This window comes from Pseudochaenichthys georgianus, chromosome 6 (genome assembly GCF_902827115.2).
Source record: "Pseudochaenichthys georgianus chromosome 6, fPseGeo1.2, whole genome shotgun sequence".
Lineage (NCBI taxonomy): Eukaryota > Metazoa > Chordata > Actinopteri > Perciformes > Channichthyidae > Pseudochaenichthys > Pseudochaenichthys georgianus.
In genome coordinates this window covers 16755942-16772432 of record NC_047508.1, presented here as the reverse complement: position 1 = coordinate 16772432, position 16491 = coordinate 16755942, and the positions used below count along the sequence as shown (strand labels likewise).

The 16491-nt window shown below is 41.0% G+C and overlaps 1 protein-coding gene across 1 annotated transcript in view; it reads right to left on the bottom strand.

Moving 5' to 3' along the window:
* tspan9a (tetraspanin 9a) overlaps positions 1-16491 on the bottom strand; it is a 251899-nt gene that overhangs the window by 218628 nt on the left and 16780 nt on the right. The window contains exon 2 of the mRNA XM_034086087.2: positions 5456-5512. The gene's annotated coding sequence lies outside the window, so the exon portion shown is untranslated. The remainder of the gene's footprint in view (positions 1-5455; positions 5513-16491) is intronic.

The window sequence follows — 16491 nt, the reverse complement described above, 5'->3', positions numbered from 1 at the left end:
AACACAACGGCCTTTTCCACTTTCTTTCAACCTTCACTACTTCTTCATCCTCCCCTCCTCCCTCCTCTCTCAGGGTTTACTGTGTACCGGGTGCTGTTGTCTGAAGCCGCCTCGACAGTTTTCATTTCAGCCGAGTCTGTTATTCTTCATACTGAAAGCTCAAAAAACATCCTCACAAATCTCACAGACTTTAAGATCTAGAATCAGCTCATGTCGCAGTAAAAGGAATTAAATGGAAACCAGTAAATGTGTCACAGGAAGATCTGTCTTTCTAAGCGCTAGTTTGTCAAATGTATCAATAATGTTTTGAACTGGACCGTAGAGGTCAGGGAAGCTTTATGATTTAGGAGTATCTTATTTAACCAGTAAAAACAACTCAAAATCAGAGGGCCAAACATGCTTAATCTAGCTAAAATATGTAGTAAAAACCAACCAAGATTTTAAAAGTGCTTGCAAAAAAGTGTTTTGGAACTTTGGAAAGTCAATGTATGACTTCTGGCAGGACACAATACTGACATTATGTACAAAGGGAAACATTGTTGTTCAAGGCAACACAATCAAACTGATCTTTACAGAGTGAACATATAGATTTCCTGGAAAGATATGGGATAATATGAGGATTAAACTCAACTAAAGATATATGGTATAATGGTTTTTTTAGACATTTAAAAGCATTACAAGTCATACTTTTAGGAATGGTTGATGAAAACAGTAGGTGATTCCAATCAATAAGTCCACCACTAGCTTTGGCTTAAATTACAACAGATCCATCCTATTATTGATCTTCATCTAGCCAATATCAGCAGTTCTCAATGCTTGAACAACATACTGCAGGCAGAAGAGAAGCATAAAGACACTTTCACATAAAGAAATGCACTAGCTAACTGGCAGTATAAGCACCTTGACTAACACATACATTCAAGATGTATAATTCAGATTCCAGCACTCATAAATCGTTTTTAGAAAGCATTGCTTGGCAGAATGAGTTAAAAAGGATTACTCTTATTCGATCAATAGAGAAGGTTAGGCAATTTAAGCGGCAGGGTGAAGGAATTCAGCCTGAATGTAAAGACTATTAACTCGTGTCCTTATTTGACCGCTCTACAGGATGAAATGGTGAGCAGAATTTCAAAGGTAGAGTGAATAAGCGGGACAAAAAAAAAACTTTTCCTGAAGCTGAGCATCAACCCTGCCACACAAGGATTCAGAGACAACGTGTGCTATTAATTTCCTTTTTCCCTCCAGAAAAAGGTATGTACAGACCAGCCTGTCTCCATGGACGACCTCCTTTATTACTCAGAGCAAACTGAGGGTCCAGATGTTACTGAATTTCAATTGAAAAAGAGAAACAGTCTACATTTGCAGCCGTCTATGAAGCCCTTACTCTCTCGCGTTGTGTATGGTTGATGAGAGCCATCTTTATGCCTTTTTTTCTTTACAAACAGCTTAAAACTCTTAACACAGCTGCAAATATTTAGTTTTAAAATACATCTGGACATTAGCAGATGTGAGGCTTCTGTCTGCAGAATCCTCAGTGCCTGCCAGAGGTCGCTGCTACACTGCACAGTCCATTAATATCACTGACAGAATAAAGCCAGTGCCGCTGAGGCTGACTATGATGAAAGTGTTTGACCTGAGCTCAGAGAATTCAAGACAGTTTTTAGAGCAAAAGACCCTTGGAGGTTTCACTGCTGCTTGCGTGCTGACGGGACAGCGTGACCCAGAATGAAAAGCAGCAGGCTAGGCTAGTCGTGCCTGTTCTACATTTATAGTCATGATCCAGAGTGCTGCCTTATTCATGTTCGCACACCACACTCAGCCTCAGGACCGCAGCATGACAGAGGTTAGCAGCAAATGGAATTCCCCTTCTTTAGATTTCATAATTTAGTGGTGAATATGCTCCGGGTTACAAGAAAAATAGGGTCACCTGTTCATTATAATGCTATGCTATACACCAGGCTTGCACTTATAGGGATATATTCGATATTTTAAGTGGGTTTCTATGGCACGCCACGCTTTAGAGAAACAGACAGGAGTAGGAGCACAGAAGCTAAGCAGTCGACTACCAAGGCAAGGCCCACCTAAAATAAATCTGATGATATGATATCAAGTTTACACTATACAGTGGGGGCACCACTGCCAGCCACCAATTGTGCAAGTTCTGCCACTTAAAAAGATGAGAGGCCTGTAATGTTCATCCTAGGTAAACCTCAACTATGAGAGACAAAATGAGGGGAAAGAATCCAGGAAATCACATTGTAGGATTTTTAATTGGTAAATTCCTCGGTAAAATAAGTATTTGGTCACCTACAAACAAACACGATTTCTGGCTCTCACAGACCTGGGTTAGGGTTAGGGTTGCAAATGATGGAGGAAAATAAGTATTTGGTCAATAACAAAAGTTCATCTCAATACTTTGTTATATACCTTTTGTTGGCAATGACAGAGGTCAAACGTTTTCTGTAAGTCTTCACAAGGTTTTCACACACTGTTGCTGGTATTTTGGCCCATTCCTCCATGCAGATCTCCTCTAGAGCAGTGATGTTTTGGGGCTGTCGCTGGGCAACACAGACTTTCAACTCCCTCCAAAGATTTTCTATGGGGTTGAGATCTGGAGACTGGCTAGGCCACTCCAGAACCTTGAAATGCTTCTTACGAAGCCACTCCTTCGTTGCCCGGGCGGTGTGTTTGGGAGCATTGTCATGCTGAAAGACCCAGCCACGTTTCATCTTCAATGCCCTTGCTGATGGAAGGAGGTTGTCACTCAAAATCTCACGATACATGGACCCATTCATTATTTCCTTTACACGGATCAGTCGTCCTGGTCCCTTTGCAGAAAAACAGCCCCAAAGCATGATGTTTCCACCCCCATGTTTCACAGTAGGTATGGTGTTCTTTGGATGCAACTCAGCATTCTTTCTCCTCCAGTTTTTACCAAAAAGTTCTATTTTGGTTTCATCTGACCATATGACATTCTCCCAATCCTCTTCTGGATCATCTAAATGCTCTCTAGCAAACTTCAGACGGGCCTGGACATGTACTGGCTTAAGCAGGGGGACACGTCTGGCACTGCAGGATTTGAGTCCCTGGCAGCGTAGTGTGTTACTGATGGTAGCCTTTGTTACTTTGGTCCCAGCTCTCTGCAGGTCATTGACTAGGTCCCCCTGTGTGGTTCTGGGATTTTTGCTCACCGTTCTTGTGATCATTTTGACCCCACGGGGTGAGATCTTGCGTGGAGCCCCAGATCGAGGGAGATTATCAGTGGTCTGGTATGTCTTCCATTTTCTAATAATTGCTCCCACAGTTGATTTCTTCACACCTAGCTGCTTACCTATTGCAGATTAAGTCTTCCCAGCCTGGTGCAGGTCTACAATTTTGTTTCTGGTGTCCTTTGACAGCTCTTTGGTCTTGGCCATAGTGGAGTTTGGAGTGTGACTGTTTGAGGTTGTGGACACGTGTCTTTTATACTGATAACGAGTTCAAACAGGTGCCATTAATGCAGTTAACGAGTGGAGGACAGAGGAGGCTCTTAAAGAAGAAGTTACAGGTCTGTGAGAGCCAGAAATCTTGTTTGTTTGTAGGTGACCAAATACTTATTTTACCGAGGAGTTTACCAATTAATTCATTAAAAATCCTACAATGTGATTTCCTGGATTCTTTCCCCACATTCTGTCTCTCATAGTTGAAGTGTACCTAGGATGAAAATTACAGGCCTCTCATCTTTTTAAGTGGGAGAACTTGCACAATTGGTGGCTGACTAAATACTTTTTTGCCCCACTGTATAGTGATTATTGTCACTTTTTATACATGGGAAAACGCCTATTCAAAGGGGCAACTGAAGCAGTTAAAGCCAACTATGCTCTCTTCGAAGCCACCAGAGTCCATTGAAAGAAAGGGTTATTTTACCTCAAAGAACACTGGGATCGCTGATGTATTGTTACTCCACTGGTATTTTCTATTTGTGTTTTTGTGCTATTTTAGTATTTGAAAGTGTTAGTTAGGATTCACTAAAGTCACACAAACTCAAACAAACAAACAAATCGAGGCGGCAGTAGACCAGAAACTTCTGTGTGATAGGAGGCTAAATGACTCTTTTTGTCAAAAGGAGTGGAGGTGGCTTTGAAAAGAGCATAAATAACAGCTTTAGTGTGGGAAAGTACTTATATTGTGAACATGCTCCTGTGTGTTTAAATTAACGATTATAAGGTTTATTCTATTGATTTAATGGTGTTTCTAATATTGATGCACAATGTTCAGAGCCAAACAGTTTATTACAGTGTAAATAGTATTTTCCTTTAGTACACACATTATAAATGGCCTCGTTGATAGTATTTATAGAGTCAAATAATTGTAAGATACATATCTCCCAGCTCCGGAAGTTAAGACACGAGCCAGTCAGTGGCCGCTGTTGATCTTTAACAGTTTTTTAACGAGAGGCTGTTTTAGCTTAAGTTCGAGGCCAGATCAATGTGAGGATAACACAGAAAATGACTGCTGCTGGGCTAAATCCAAACATTTTCTCCCCTGCAGCTTCCAGTCTATATTGCTGATGTGTGCTTTCAAAAATACTCAAGCATGTGTCTCTGCAACCCCGATATAGCTTAAAGCTGAACTGCATTGCACAAACACCAATTGCCGGTCAGCTAAATATGTCATGACTGCACTGCATGACCAAATAGTCAGATACTAGCAGTCCAACAGTAGTCCATTCGTTATTACTTAAAAGTGTTATAATTTAGACTAGAGATAGCAGAAAGTAAACTATATGCAATGATTTATTTGCAAGATAAACTTTAGATCAGCCATTTCTGTGTTACATTGTAAACAGCATAATGATGTGAGGTTCGTAGGAACAATACATTTTCATTTAAATAATATGTTGTGTTTGAAAACAAAAATGTTTACATAACTTTAACAAACATATTTATGTTTATGGTAATAAAATAATGTATGCCCCAAACCAATTACTGACACAGGCAAACGCTGGAGGTCAGGAAGGCTACATCCCTAAGATGTAAGGCATGGGGCTTGTGTGTGCGTGTGCGTGTGCGTGTGTGTGTGCGTGTGTGTGTGCGTGGGGCTATTTCCTGCAGTCACCCACCCAAGGGTTTGGAGGTAGCTGTAACAGGAAGCATACCCAAAGCAGAGCACTAAGTCAGCCCTGAACAATTTGAAATGTAGTCACAGGAGCGTGTTTCCTGGAACGTGTATTGTCTACAACACCCTGGAGCAAACTGGGAAATACCAACTATAAAGTACCAAGCCTCGGTGACTTGGCTCATTCCATCTCATTCTTTAATACATCTTTATTTCCTGACTTCAACCTGAAGACAATCTATTGCAAACAAACAGTCACTTAGCAGTGATTGCAGTACAATGCGGTAAAGACAGAACTGGGCCATCCCAAGGCTGGGACTACAAGCAAAGCAGCGTGGAACATGGCGTCATTTCTTACCGGTTTAGATGTGGTCAGAAACAGAGGCAGTGGGCTCTCGGGCTCGCCTGTGACAACCTGTCAAACAGAGGAAGAAAAACAGATGAAAGCAACGGCTAATTGCAAAACATTCACAGAACTATAATGGCATACCAATCTGAAAAAGTGGGCTGTTGAAAGAAAGATGGTTGGAGAATGACAGAGTTTGTGACAGTGAGCAAATGCCAAAGTGGAAGAAGGGATGCTTTTAACCACCATCAACCGTTGTTGAAGAAGTGGGCGTAGCAAACGGGACAAAGCCAATTGGATAAGGACAATCGTTTTAGAGTCTTGTGGTTAGAATTTTGGTTATTTTGTTTTTTGAGAGAATCGAGCAGATTTAGACAAGAGTGTGGAGCTGAGGGGGATATGTATTGCTACTGTGTCTATCTTGATTGGTCCCTGTGGCGGTTGCTTGTCAATCACAATCTAGGCACACCCTAAAGCATAGGCTTGTCTATATTTATCAAAATTGGACGCTAATTTACTAAATTAACATCAGGTTGTTGTGAGGAAGCCTTTTTAGGAAATTAATAAAGAGAACATATAACCCTATTGGCAGAGATAATTAGATATGACACACAAAGACAGATACTTGAACTCCTTCACCGTGAAGGATTTCAAGTATCTCGGGGTCTTGTTCTCAAGTGAGGGAACAATGGAGCGTGAGATGGGCCGGAGAATCGGAGCAGCGGGAGCGGTACTGCAGTCGCTTTACCGCACCGTTGTGACGAAAAGGGAGCTGAGCCAGAAGGCAAAGCTCTCTGTCTACCGGGCCATTTTCGTTCCTACCCTCACCTATGGTCATGAAGGATGGGTCATGACCGAAAGAACGAGATCGCGGATACAAGCGGCCGAGATGGGTTTTCTCCGCAGGGTGGCTGGTGTCTCCCTTAGGGATAAGGTGAGAAGTTCGGTCATCAGGGAGGGACTCGGAGTTGAGCCGCTCCTCCTTCGCATCGAAGGAGCCAGTTGAGGTGGTTCGGGCACCTAGTTAGGATGCCACCTGGGCGCCTCCCTAGGGAGGTGTTCCAGGCACGTCCAGCTGGGAAGAGACCAAGGGGTAGACCTAGGACCAGGTGGAGGGATTATATCTCTTCGCTGGCCTGGGAGTGCCTTGGGATCCCCCAGTCAGAGCTGGTTGATGTCGCCAGGGAAAAGAAAGTTTGGGGCTCTCTGCTGGAACTGCTACCCCCGCAACCCGACCACGGATAAGCGGGAGAAGATGGATGGATGGATGGACACAAAGACAGATGACCATTAACAGCCTCTTCCTCATGAGGCAGGGCCATTACTACAGTACTTCCCACAAATAATGGAAATAGCACTAAAATGTCAGGAAAATTATAGACCATGCCACAGCACCTGACAAGCATGCCAATGAAGCTATTTCTAACACATGTGAAAATAACTGCCACAGCATCAAATAGTCTGACTGCCTGATAATTATAGTCACAGGCAACTTCGTTAAGATGAGTAAATCACAGTGCGTTTCCTACATTAGGTGACCCATAACGGGCATAGCAGTATGCTGTGTTCCTGAATGAGTATATGTGGAAAATGCAGGTTGACAGGTTGCAGACGAGACCAGAATCTATCCAATGAGCTCACAGTAAACCACAGACCACGGCCACTGTGTGATGTGACAGGCTCTGCACCAGACAGCCACACAGTCTGCTTTCTTGTGGAACTTTCTTCCACACGATCGAAGCTAGTCCAAACATTGAAGCAGTGGCCTTTGACGGTGAAGAGCGTGTCTACAACCTGACGGCTTTCCACTTGCAGTAATTATTGAATTGCTGGTCAGGCAGGCCACAACAAAGTCAGGGTGGGATAGACACTTAACATTTTGCCGTCTAGCTCTGCTATATGACTAGAAAGAATAATGGAAGGTACAAATATAGATTAAAGGGAAGAAGAAGGATGCTTATTATGAAGGAGGTAAGCTAAATATACATGTAAGAGCAAAGGCAGGTGAAAGAATGTAAGAAGGAGCACATTTAGCTGGGGTAACTTGGTGGATTGGTGTAGCATGGGCGAAGTAAAAAAAAAAGACTGGAGAAAATCCAAATCAAAGAGCATATGGATGGATTATGTTTCACTTGTGTTAACATTGAGAAGTGTGGATTTGTGCTACCCTCATGTAGTGTCAGAATAATTGGAAACATTTACATGAATTCACATCAAACACTTTCACTAATATTCTAACACATCTTCTTTATTATGTGCATGTTATTTTGACATCACAAAAAAGCTCACCAACACCCCAAACAAGGAAGAACAACACCCAATTTAGGAAATGGGAATATCCAAGGAGCACTTGAATGCAGCATTTACTTTCTCGGGGCCTTCTCTCTTCGAGTACCATTCTAGTTTAGTCGGATTTCCATTCATTTTGGCCAAAAACAAAGTCAACAAATCATTAGTTGTAATGTTGTGTTGTGGCGTACAAGCCAGGAACTGACATTTCTCTTCTTCATGTTCACTCTTTCATGCGCGTTTTCTTTTCCTCAAAGAACAATGAGGAAATTACATCCTATTGCTTTTTTGTTTTTGGAGACAGTACTTACTGTAGCAGACCGCTGAGAACAACATCTCATTTACAATCTGTGAGCTGATTCATTAGGGGCCGCGGGAAACATTGATCTGAATTATAAAAACTTGACTTATCAGCACACAGCACCATGCTATTATTCTCTCTTCTAAAAGTCATCCTTGTTGAATATTACATTTTGAGAATTGCGGTGTCAAAGGGAAACAGTTCTGAAGTCAAACACTTCAGATATAGACAAGCAGAAAAGATGAAAACCTGCCCTGAGGCCGAGAACCGTAAAATGTTCCTTTGATGTCATTCACATTGAAATGTCTGATGTGTTAAGAACGTCCCTGACAGTTTGTCTGCAGCACATTTCAACTCAAGGTTCATTGTAAATCATGCTAAAGCTGGCTCGAGTTATATATCAGAAGAGCTCTAGACACCTGGATATCAATGCCTGACTTTTAGTTGCATCTTTACTATTAATGTTGAAAGTGTCGAGAATCATTTGACTTTAGCGTTTGACATGCGGGGATGCTTTAAAAGTTGAAAGTAAAATAGGAGTAACAGCACTCTGGATGTGTTAGTTCTCAGTAGAAAAGGGTACAGTAGGCAGGTTTTGGAGATATCCCCTTGATCTTTCAGCCCCTCATGATGAGGGCAGGAGCGTGAGAAGCTCCTCCAGTATATTCTTAGCACTGTCTCTCTTTATTCCATTCTCTAGATCCCAAGGGCCTGCCTCGTTTTTAGGCTTCTTCCCGAACACACCAACAAAGAGATGTAAGAACATCACATGTTATCACAACTTCTCCAACGGGAGAATTTGCTGCTTTTTATTCATCTCACTTGATAGAAAATGTAATATTCTTGGGTTTGGAGTTTTTGTTGGAAAAGATAGCATGGTTGATGACATTAACATAGCTTTTTTGTAATTGAGACGGGCATTTAAAACAATGTCTAAAATGTTATATATTGAAAACATTTAAAATATGAAGTGGATAGGAAAGTAATGGATGGTTGCAGGCATTACATTATGTATTGATCACTGATAATGATAAAATAGCTACAGTTAAACTATGTATATGAAGCGGTATTCGTTTTTAACCATGAGTTCGGTTTCCTTTTAAGTACATCAATTGTAAAATCTGGTCATGGTGTAATGCTGTCTTGTGGTCTCGCTGATCAGTAACGGAGACATGTGCCAGGATTTATTTCCCCAAGTTAGAATCTGCTCGTAATACTGTTTCTCCCCATGTACTCTGCCCACCTGTGTGTCTGAGGTTGTTAAAACACACATTTTACCCTGAGAAAGTGCTGCAGTGCGGCCAGACTGAGCCAGACAGCTCTTTAGCCTGGGGTAGTAGTCCATGTTCCAAACAGGAAGACTGAATCAGGCGAGATAAAACTCTATTTATATTCTCCCAGGCAGGCATCCTGATCAGATCATCACATAAAGCCACAGAGCTACTGTATGAGGGGAAGTGACGTAATGCATCACAGCCTTAAATGTAACACTTGAAATGGTTAAAGAATGACCACAATACCAAATGTGTCTTTTGAGAGTGCATTATTTTCAATAATATAAATCAAGAGTGTGCTTGCCTCCGTATAAGATGGAGAGCTATAAAGGGAAAAACAGATTATTGATTTACAATCAAGTAGCAGTTAGGGCTTTTTTTTTCCAAGTAGCCACGAGGCATTCCATTTTAATGACAGACAAAGACGAGAGGCTTGGACAAACACACACACACACACACACACACACACACACACACATTTGAATGATCAGCGTGAATGTGGTGGTGATCAATCACGGACATTATTTGTCAGCTTTAAGTCTTACAAGACCATTATACAACCTACATCAATTACTGGGAACTTTCTCTATAAATAATTGATCATGATGCTGTGTGCTATCATGTGCTATGATTGCTAACTTTAGCGACTGCACTTGCATCAAGGAACATATTGCCTTTAGGATCACATGCAGCTTTACTAACATGCTTAGCTGTTCTATAACAGACGTCGGTATGTGGGGGAGGGAGAACAATCACACGATGGGGTTACAGCAGGTCAGGTTGTTGAACAGGAAATACCTAATAGATGCCCAAAGCTACCCATGACCTCTGGAAGAAACAACAGACCTGTCAGTCTCAGAGGGGTTTGATATGCATATGGTTGGTCCAGCTGAACTTCTCTCTGTGGAAACCCTATGTCATTATGGGGTGTCACTCAAAAGGATATTGGTCTGCTGTGACCAGAGTTGGGTGTAACGCGTTACAAAGTAACAAAGTACGAAGTACAAATGCGTTACTGTAATAATATTACTTTTGTCGGTAGGAGTAGTGTAACACGCTACTTTTATAATTCAGTAATCACACTACAGTTAATAACATTGCCCTGACACGCGTTACTTCGTTACTTACTAAAATCAGTCATAATCAAACCTCAACAAACACCTGCAAAGAACACATGCTAAGGTGAAGCTAACGCACAGCTATTTGTTGTTCGTTTATATCACGTATTCTGTTCTTCTTCTCTGTTTTCCGGTTGTTGCCTGTTTCGAATGACGAATACACACTACCGCCGCCTGCTGGTAAGGAGAGTTATTGCCACTCACGCATGCGCAGTTCGTACGTGCTCGGCTGAAGTCTTTGCGGTGTCACGCAACAGCGTGAGCAGAGATAGACTGCGCAAAATACACAGATAGCAGGAGACAGAGGACAGCCATGGTCAGATAGATCCAGATCCTGAATGTTTTCCTATCTTATCACACTGAACTAAAGAGAACATTTGAAACTTTAGCAGTCTGCGTGATCTGCCTGCAGGGAGGGGCGGGCCGGCCCTGCGAGTAAAGTAGCGAGTAAAGTAGCGAGTAAAGTAGCGAGTTACTTTATGTAGAGAGTAACGAAGTAGTGTAATATATTACTGGCTGTGACACGCTAATGTGCCTGTGGAAGCATTCAGGAGCTTGTTTGTACAACAAGGGAGCAAATAACTAGGACTTTTTTCACACGGCTGTTACTGATCAACACAACTCCTGAGCTTACTGGCTGTAGCATACAATCATTGCTTTAGAAACACATTTGGGCATGACTGACAATATGTGTTGTAATAATTTACTGTTTATAATTGTTTTGTAGTTCTGACCTATAACTACACTGAACAAAAATATTATCACAACACTTTTGTTTTTGCTCCCATTTTTCATGAGATGAACTCAAAGATCTAAAACATTTTCTATATACACAAAATAACCATTTCTCTCAAATATTGTTCACAAATCTGAAAAAAATCTGTGATAGTGAGCACTTCTCCTTTGCCGAGATAATCCATCCCACCTCACAGGTGCATCTTTGCTTTATTGGAGGGGTCTTGGGGGGTCCGAAAACCAGTCAGTATCTGGTGTGAGGGGTAGGGTTAGGGTAATGTTGTGAATCGAGTGGCCTGTGTTCGTCCATAACATACGCCTGCCCACTCGATTCACAACATTACCCTAACCCAATATTTTTCAGTGTAGATTGCACATATTGACAAATATAGTAAGAGATGGTGATTTACAAATAATCAGAAAACAAGAAATCTTCAAAACGATAAAACAACTGGGATCGCACCAGTCGTGACGCCCTAAGAGCCAGGGACTTAAAATGTGTGTGTGCGTGTGCGTGTGCGTGTGCATCTCACTACTTCCCAAATAGGACCAAACCCATTTTGGAACTCATATTTCTTTTTGATCTTAACAACACATCGGTTTCATTTTTGCGAGACTATACGTATTTTGTAAATAAATTAAAACCAGTTCTGTCGGAATTCAGGGAAATACCACTTTACACTTTGTGTGTGTTGTTGAATATTTTTATGTCTGACCATGTTGGTAAAAATCTTTGTTAATGATGTGCTTTTTATTAGCTGCTGCCTTACTCTTATGAACAACATATTGATGACTCAGTGACCTCATGACTCAAATACTTGGAAATGTAGCCCACATTTGTCGCACTCAATGATTAAAGATTCTTGTGGCTAATGATGACTGATGCCAAAGATACAATTTAAGGGGCATATCTAGTAGCAAAGCAAAACTTGTAATGGAAAAGTTCTCATTGCAAATGTTCAAAATCTACTTAAATACCATACTTAGCAATGGAAAACCTCATAACCATGTGAAATAATCATAATCTATTCAGTGTTGCCAATTAGATTAAGTGGGATGGAAAGAAGATTTTCACAAAACCTCCTAAATGCTATTGATAAGTATAACGGAGCGTCCACACTACAGCTTAAAAAAGTTTGGAGTTGGGCGTGTCTGAAGCTTGGGGATTTTATTCGAGCAACGTGACCAACAACCAATCACATGAATCTCCCACCCCCGACATACAAAGCAAAAAACCCCAGGGATTTTATGCGAGCAATATATATATATATATATATATATATATAAACTCCCAAAACAGGCGAAAACCTACCAGTTTCACCCACTGTCTCTGCCACCTCCCTCCATGACTGGTTCTTCTGGTTTGTATCCCGGTAGGTGAAGAGGGTCTGGTCATACAAAACCGGATGATTTGCTACGGCGATAATTAGTTTCTCCTACATCTTTTTTTGAAATATAGAAATGAACAGCGGCATATCTCTCCCAGATTAGACGCGGTTTGATTGGCTAGGGCTTGAGCTGTCAGATTTTCAGAAACGAGATTTGATTGGCTGGCGCTGGCTACTCCGGCGTCTCCGGCGTCAGAAGTTGATTGTTCAACTTCTGACGCCGGAGACGCCGGAGATGCCGGAGACGGACCGCTATGCTACCCACAATTCAGTTCGGCGAAAAGCGAGGCAACGTGACGTCACCCCATTCAAAGTGAATGGGCAGACACGTTGGAAACCGTTTTTGAAGCTGTCGAAGCTGTAGTGTGGACAGGCCGTAATGGTCAGCTGTTAAATGCACAATCTCAACAATATCATAAAATCAAAGCTCCTATCAAACATATTCAAATTATACTGTACATTTGGATTAGTCTGCATTTAATTTTTCATTATGAAATCAGAAAGCTTTGGAATTTCATATTCAACCAGTTTAGGATGGTTTTGGGTTAATTTCCACTTTCTTGGGTGATTCCCAGTATTTATTTGTTGTTGTAACTACAAGGTTTGAAACAGAAATGCTCTAATGAGCTCTAATGAGAAGAACATGTTTGGTAACTGAATAGAACAAATAAAAACACCACAATGTTATTTTTGAAAAAGCAGTTAACAACAAGCAACTGCAGTTACTGACTGATATACATAAACTGAACGAAGTTCATCACAGAATTGCTTTAAAAAAAATCCCAATACAGTATGTCTCGTTTTTATTTCCGAAGATTGATCCATCCTTTGATTTAGGATTCTCATGTACATGCTTGCCCTCTAAACTGATTTTAAAGTCTTCATAGTGTCATTCCATAGAAAGACCGACACATCACATAACTATGAATGCATTGAGCATATGAAACAGCGTGGGCATTAAATAGGAACATGTATGCACACAGCGATGAGAACTGCTATTGGCTATGCAGGATATTAACAGAAACCAAACAGTCAACAGAGTCAGGAGCAGCCAAGTCTTTAGTTAAGATCTCCCTTAAGGGATTACCACGGTGCATTGATGACGCTCTAGGGATGGGGAAGTTGTTGAAAAGGCTCACACTTAAAAGACTATGTCTAAGTATTACGCGTCAACCACATGCTTTAGTGAGGCTGACACTGGGGCTGTGATGGTAAAAGCAGACCGACTCTAACACAAACCCAATCCTCAGAATAAACCTCAGTCGGCACTGGAAACAGGGTTTGACAGAGGAACTATTGTGCACAACCTGGATGTGATTCAGCACAACGCTGCATAATGTATGACACCAGTAATGTCCTTCCGTTTATAGGAGTTATCAACATTTAGTTAGAAATAGAGGTTAGAAAAAAACATCATACATTCGCTAATATGAATAATAAATGAATTGGTCATGAGAAATATTGCTACGATCAAAGCACACAAAATGCTTTGCCAGAGCTGGATCTGCCCGCTGGCACCAGGAATAAACAGTTGTTCGTATGAACTTGGGAATGATCAACGTGTGCTCGGAATATGATTAGTATGGAAAGCGTGAGTCATTGAGAGAAATATCAAAGAGGAGATTATAATGTGTGACAGTTGAGTTGTTAAAAAAACAAATGACTGCACACACTCCTGTAATTGTTATCGCATCTCAGCCTTCATGGTCAGAATGGAAATCAAAGATCTGTGATTTACAATTAGACATGCCAGCATGCCAATTTCATGCTTAAGGGCAGACCCCAAAAGCAGAGAGCAGAAGTCAGTCGGGATTCTTCAGAGTGCTATATTATTTCATTTATACTGATACATCTTAATGGTATACTCAAAGATATAATATGTTTTAATCTCGCAATACAATGTCTAAAAGCTATAGTAGGTTACATTTGTTTTTTTCAGAACTAGAGAAATCAACATTTTAATCAAAGTATTTTAAAAGTGACACTTTTAATCCAGTTTCAAGGATCCAGTTGATATATATTTCAACTGGACGAAGGATTGTAGTCATTGGACATCTGGATCTTAAGTTATGGGATGAACTCAAGTTATCAGAGAGACAAGCTGAGCAAACTTGGCAGCTTTGCTTGCAGCCCCTCCATGAGGTCTTTTCAAAAGAGCAACTTCAAAGCAACACTGATTTTTAACATGAAACTGCTTTTTTAATTGCTTTCACCAATTTTATTTACCAGGATGTTTTGGTTTCAGAGAGAAGGCGACTAAACTAAAGAACAATAAAAAAAGATCACAACTGGGATTAGCTGACTGCAATATTGGACCACAATTATTGTGATCCCACGCTAGTTTGCAACACCACCAAATATATAATATTGTACCCAGGTATTTTAAAAAGGTACTCACTTTTCCTCTATTTGCTTCATTCACTTACAGTACAAGACCTCATCCAAACTGGCTTGTTTTGGTCTAAACTCTGACCAAAAGCCCTCCCACAGCTAAATCCCCCGGTCAGTGAGTCTAGTCAGTGTGGTCATTCAGAAACATCAACCCTGCCACAGTTTAGAAATAATACTCGTAATAGGTCTGTGGAAAAGCTCCGTCCAGAACTTTCACACAGTCGAGGCAGAAACCCCTTGTTTGACCTGCTACTACTTTATCTTCCCTCCCTCCAAAAATAATAATGTGGAGCTTATGTGGCAAGGGTTTCGATGTAAATTCAAACTGTTTGTTTGTGTCCCATTTGTAGCCCCAATCGTGAACCTGAAACCTGCTTTCTGAGTGAGTGGAACGGGTACATTTGATTTGCATGTTAAATGGGATCTCTCAAAGTGCGTGAATGCATGTGTCAAGCAGGCTCAGCAGCGGGGCAGAGAGGTTCCCTGTTGGCGCCTGCAGTGGTGTTTCAGAGAAGGCAAAGAGAGAAGGAGGGAAAAGGTTCACGGGTCAAGCAGACTGTGCCTTTTCAACAAATGCCAAGCAGTTAGTTGGTGGGCCAGGACTGGAAGAACAAGAAACCTCCTGTGTGCATCACATATCACACCAGCGCCCTAAGCATGTATACATCTGGCCTCTTATCATGTAAAGGAATGTATAATGTATCCATACAGAATGTGTTCAACCTACATATTAAAATTGCCATGACATAAGACAACGCTTAGAGCTTTATGGAACTGATTAAGGAAGCTGTCCTAAGAAGCATGTTGTGGCCGACAGTTGCAAAGTGCAGCTTTCAATAATAGCTTATTTTGTTCTTCAAGTTAAATTGTTTAGTGAGACAACCGTTTAGAAACATCCTGGGTAACTGAGTACAGCCTGAAGATGTTTTAAATACCCTTAGCAAAAAGGAAAAAAAGGTTCAGGCAGATCTTAAAAGGTTTAATTTCCTTTCCCCTAAACACAACACTGTGAAAGCTTGTCTGGCTGGCAGCATTAAAAGTGCAATTTGCCGTAGTGTATCTGATTTTTGTATGCATTATCCTTGCATGCTTGGCTGAAGAAACTCATTTTGAACCAACAATGTGAAGAAAGTGCCGGTATTCAACACAATACTCTGGTTTGTTGCCCTCAATCGAAAGCCCAGGCACTTCTCAAAATAGCACTCGTTCTTAGATTCCAATGCATTTACCACGAATAAAAGAGCCTGAAATATCCACTCTCACATTTGGAACACACAGAAATCAACAACAAAACCGTAAACAATTGAAAAGGCTGCAATATATTTGTAGAAATATGTGACTATTGCAGCTTCTCAAATCATGTTCTTATTTAGTTTAGCAAGAAACCACTAAGGACATTGTAGGTGTCCATACCTGAGGGTGTAGACTTATTTCTGAATGATAAAAAGTTCATCTATTCTAGTAGAACAAAAATGTGCCAGTTTAGCCAGGTTGGTGGCTAGTTGGAGGAGGTTTAAAATGATGTATTACAATTCATTGGAATTAGCTTTTT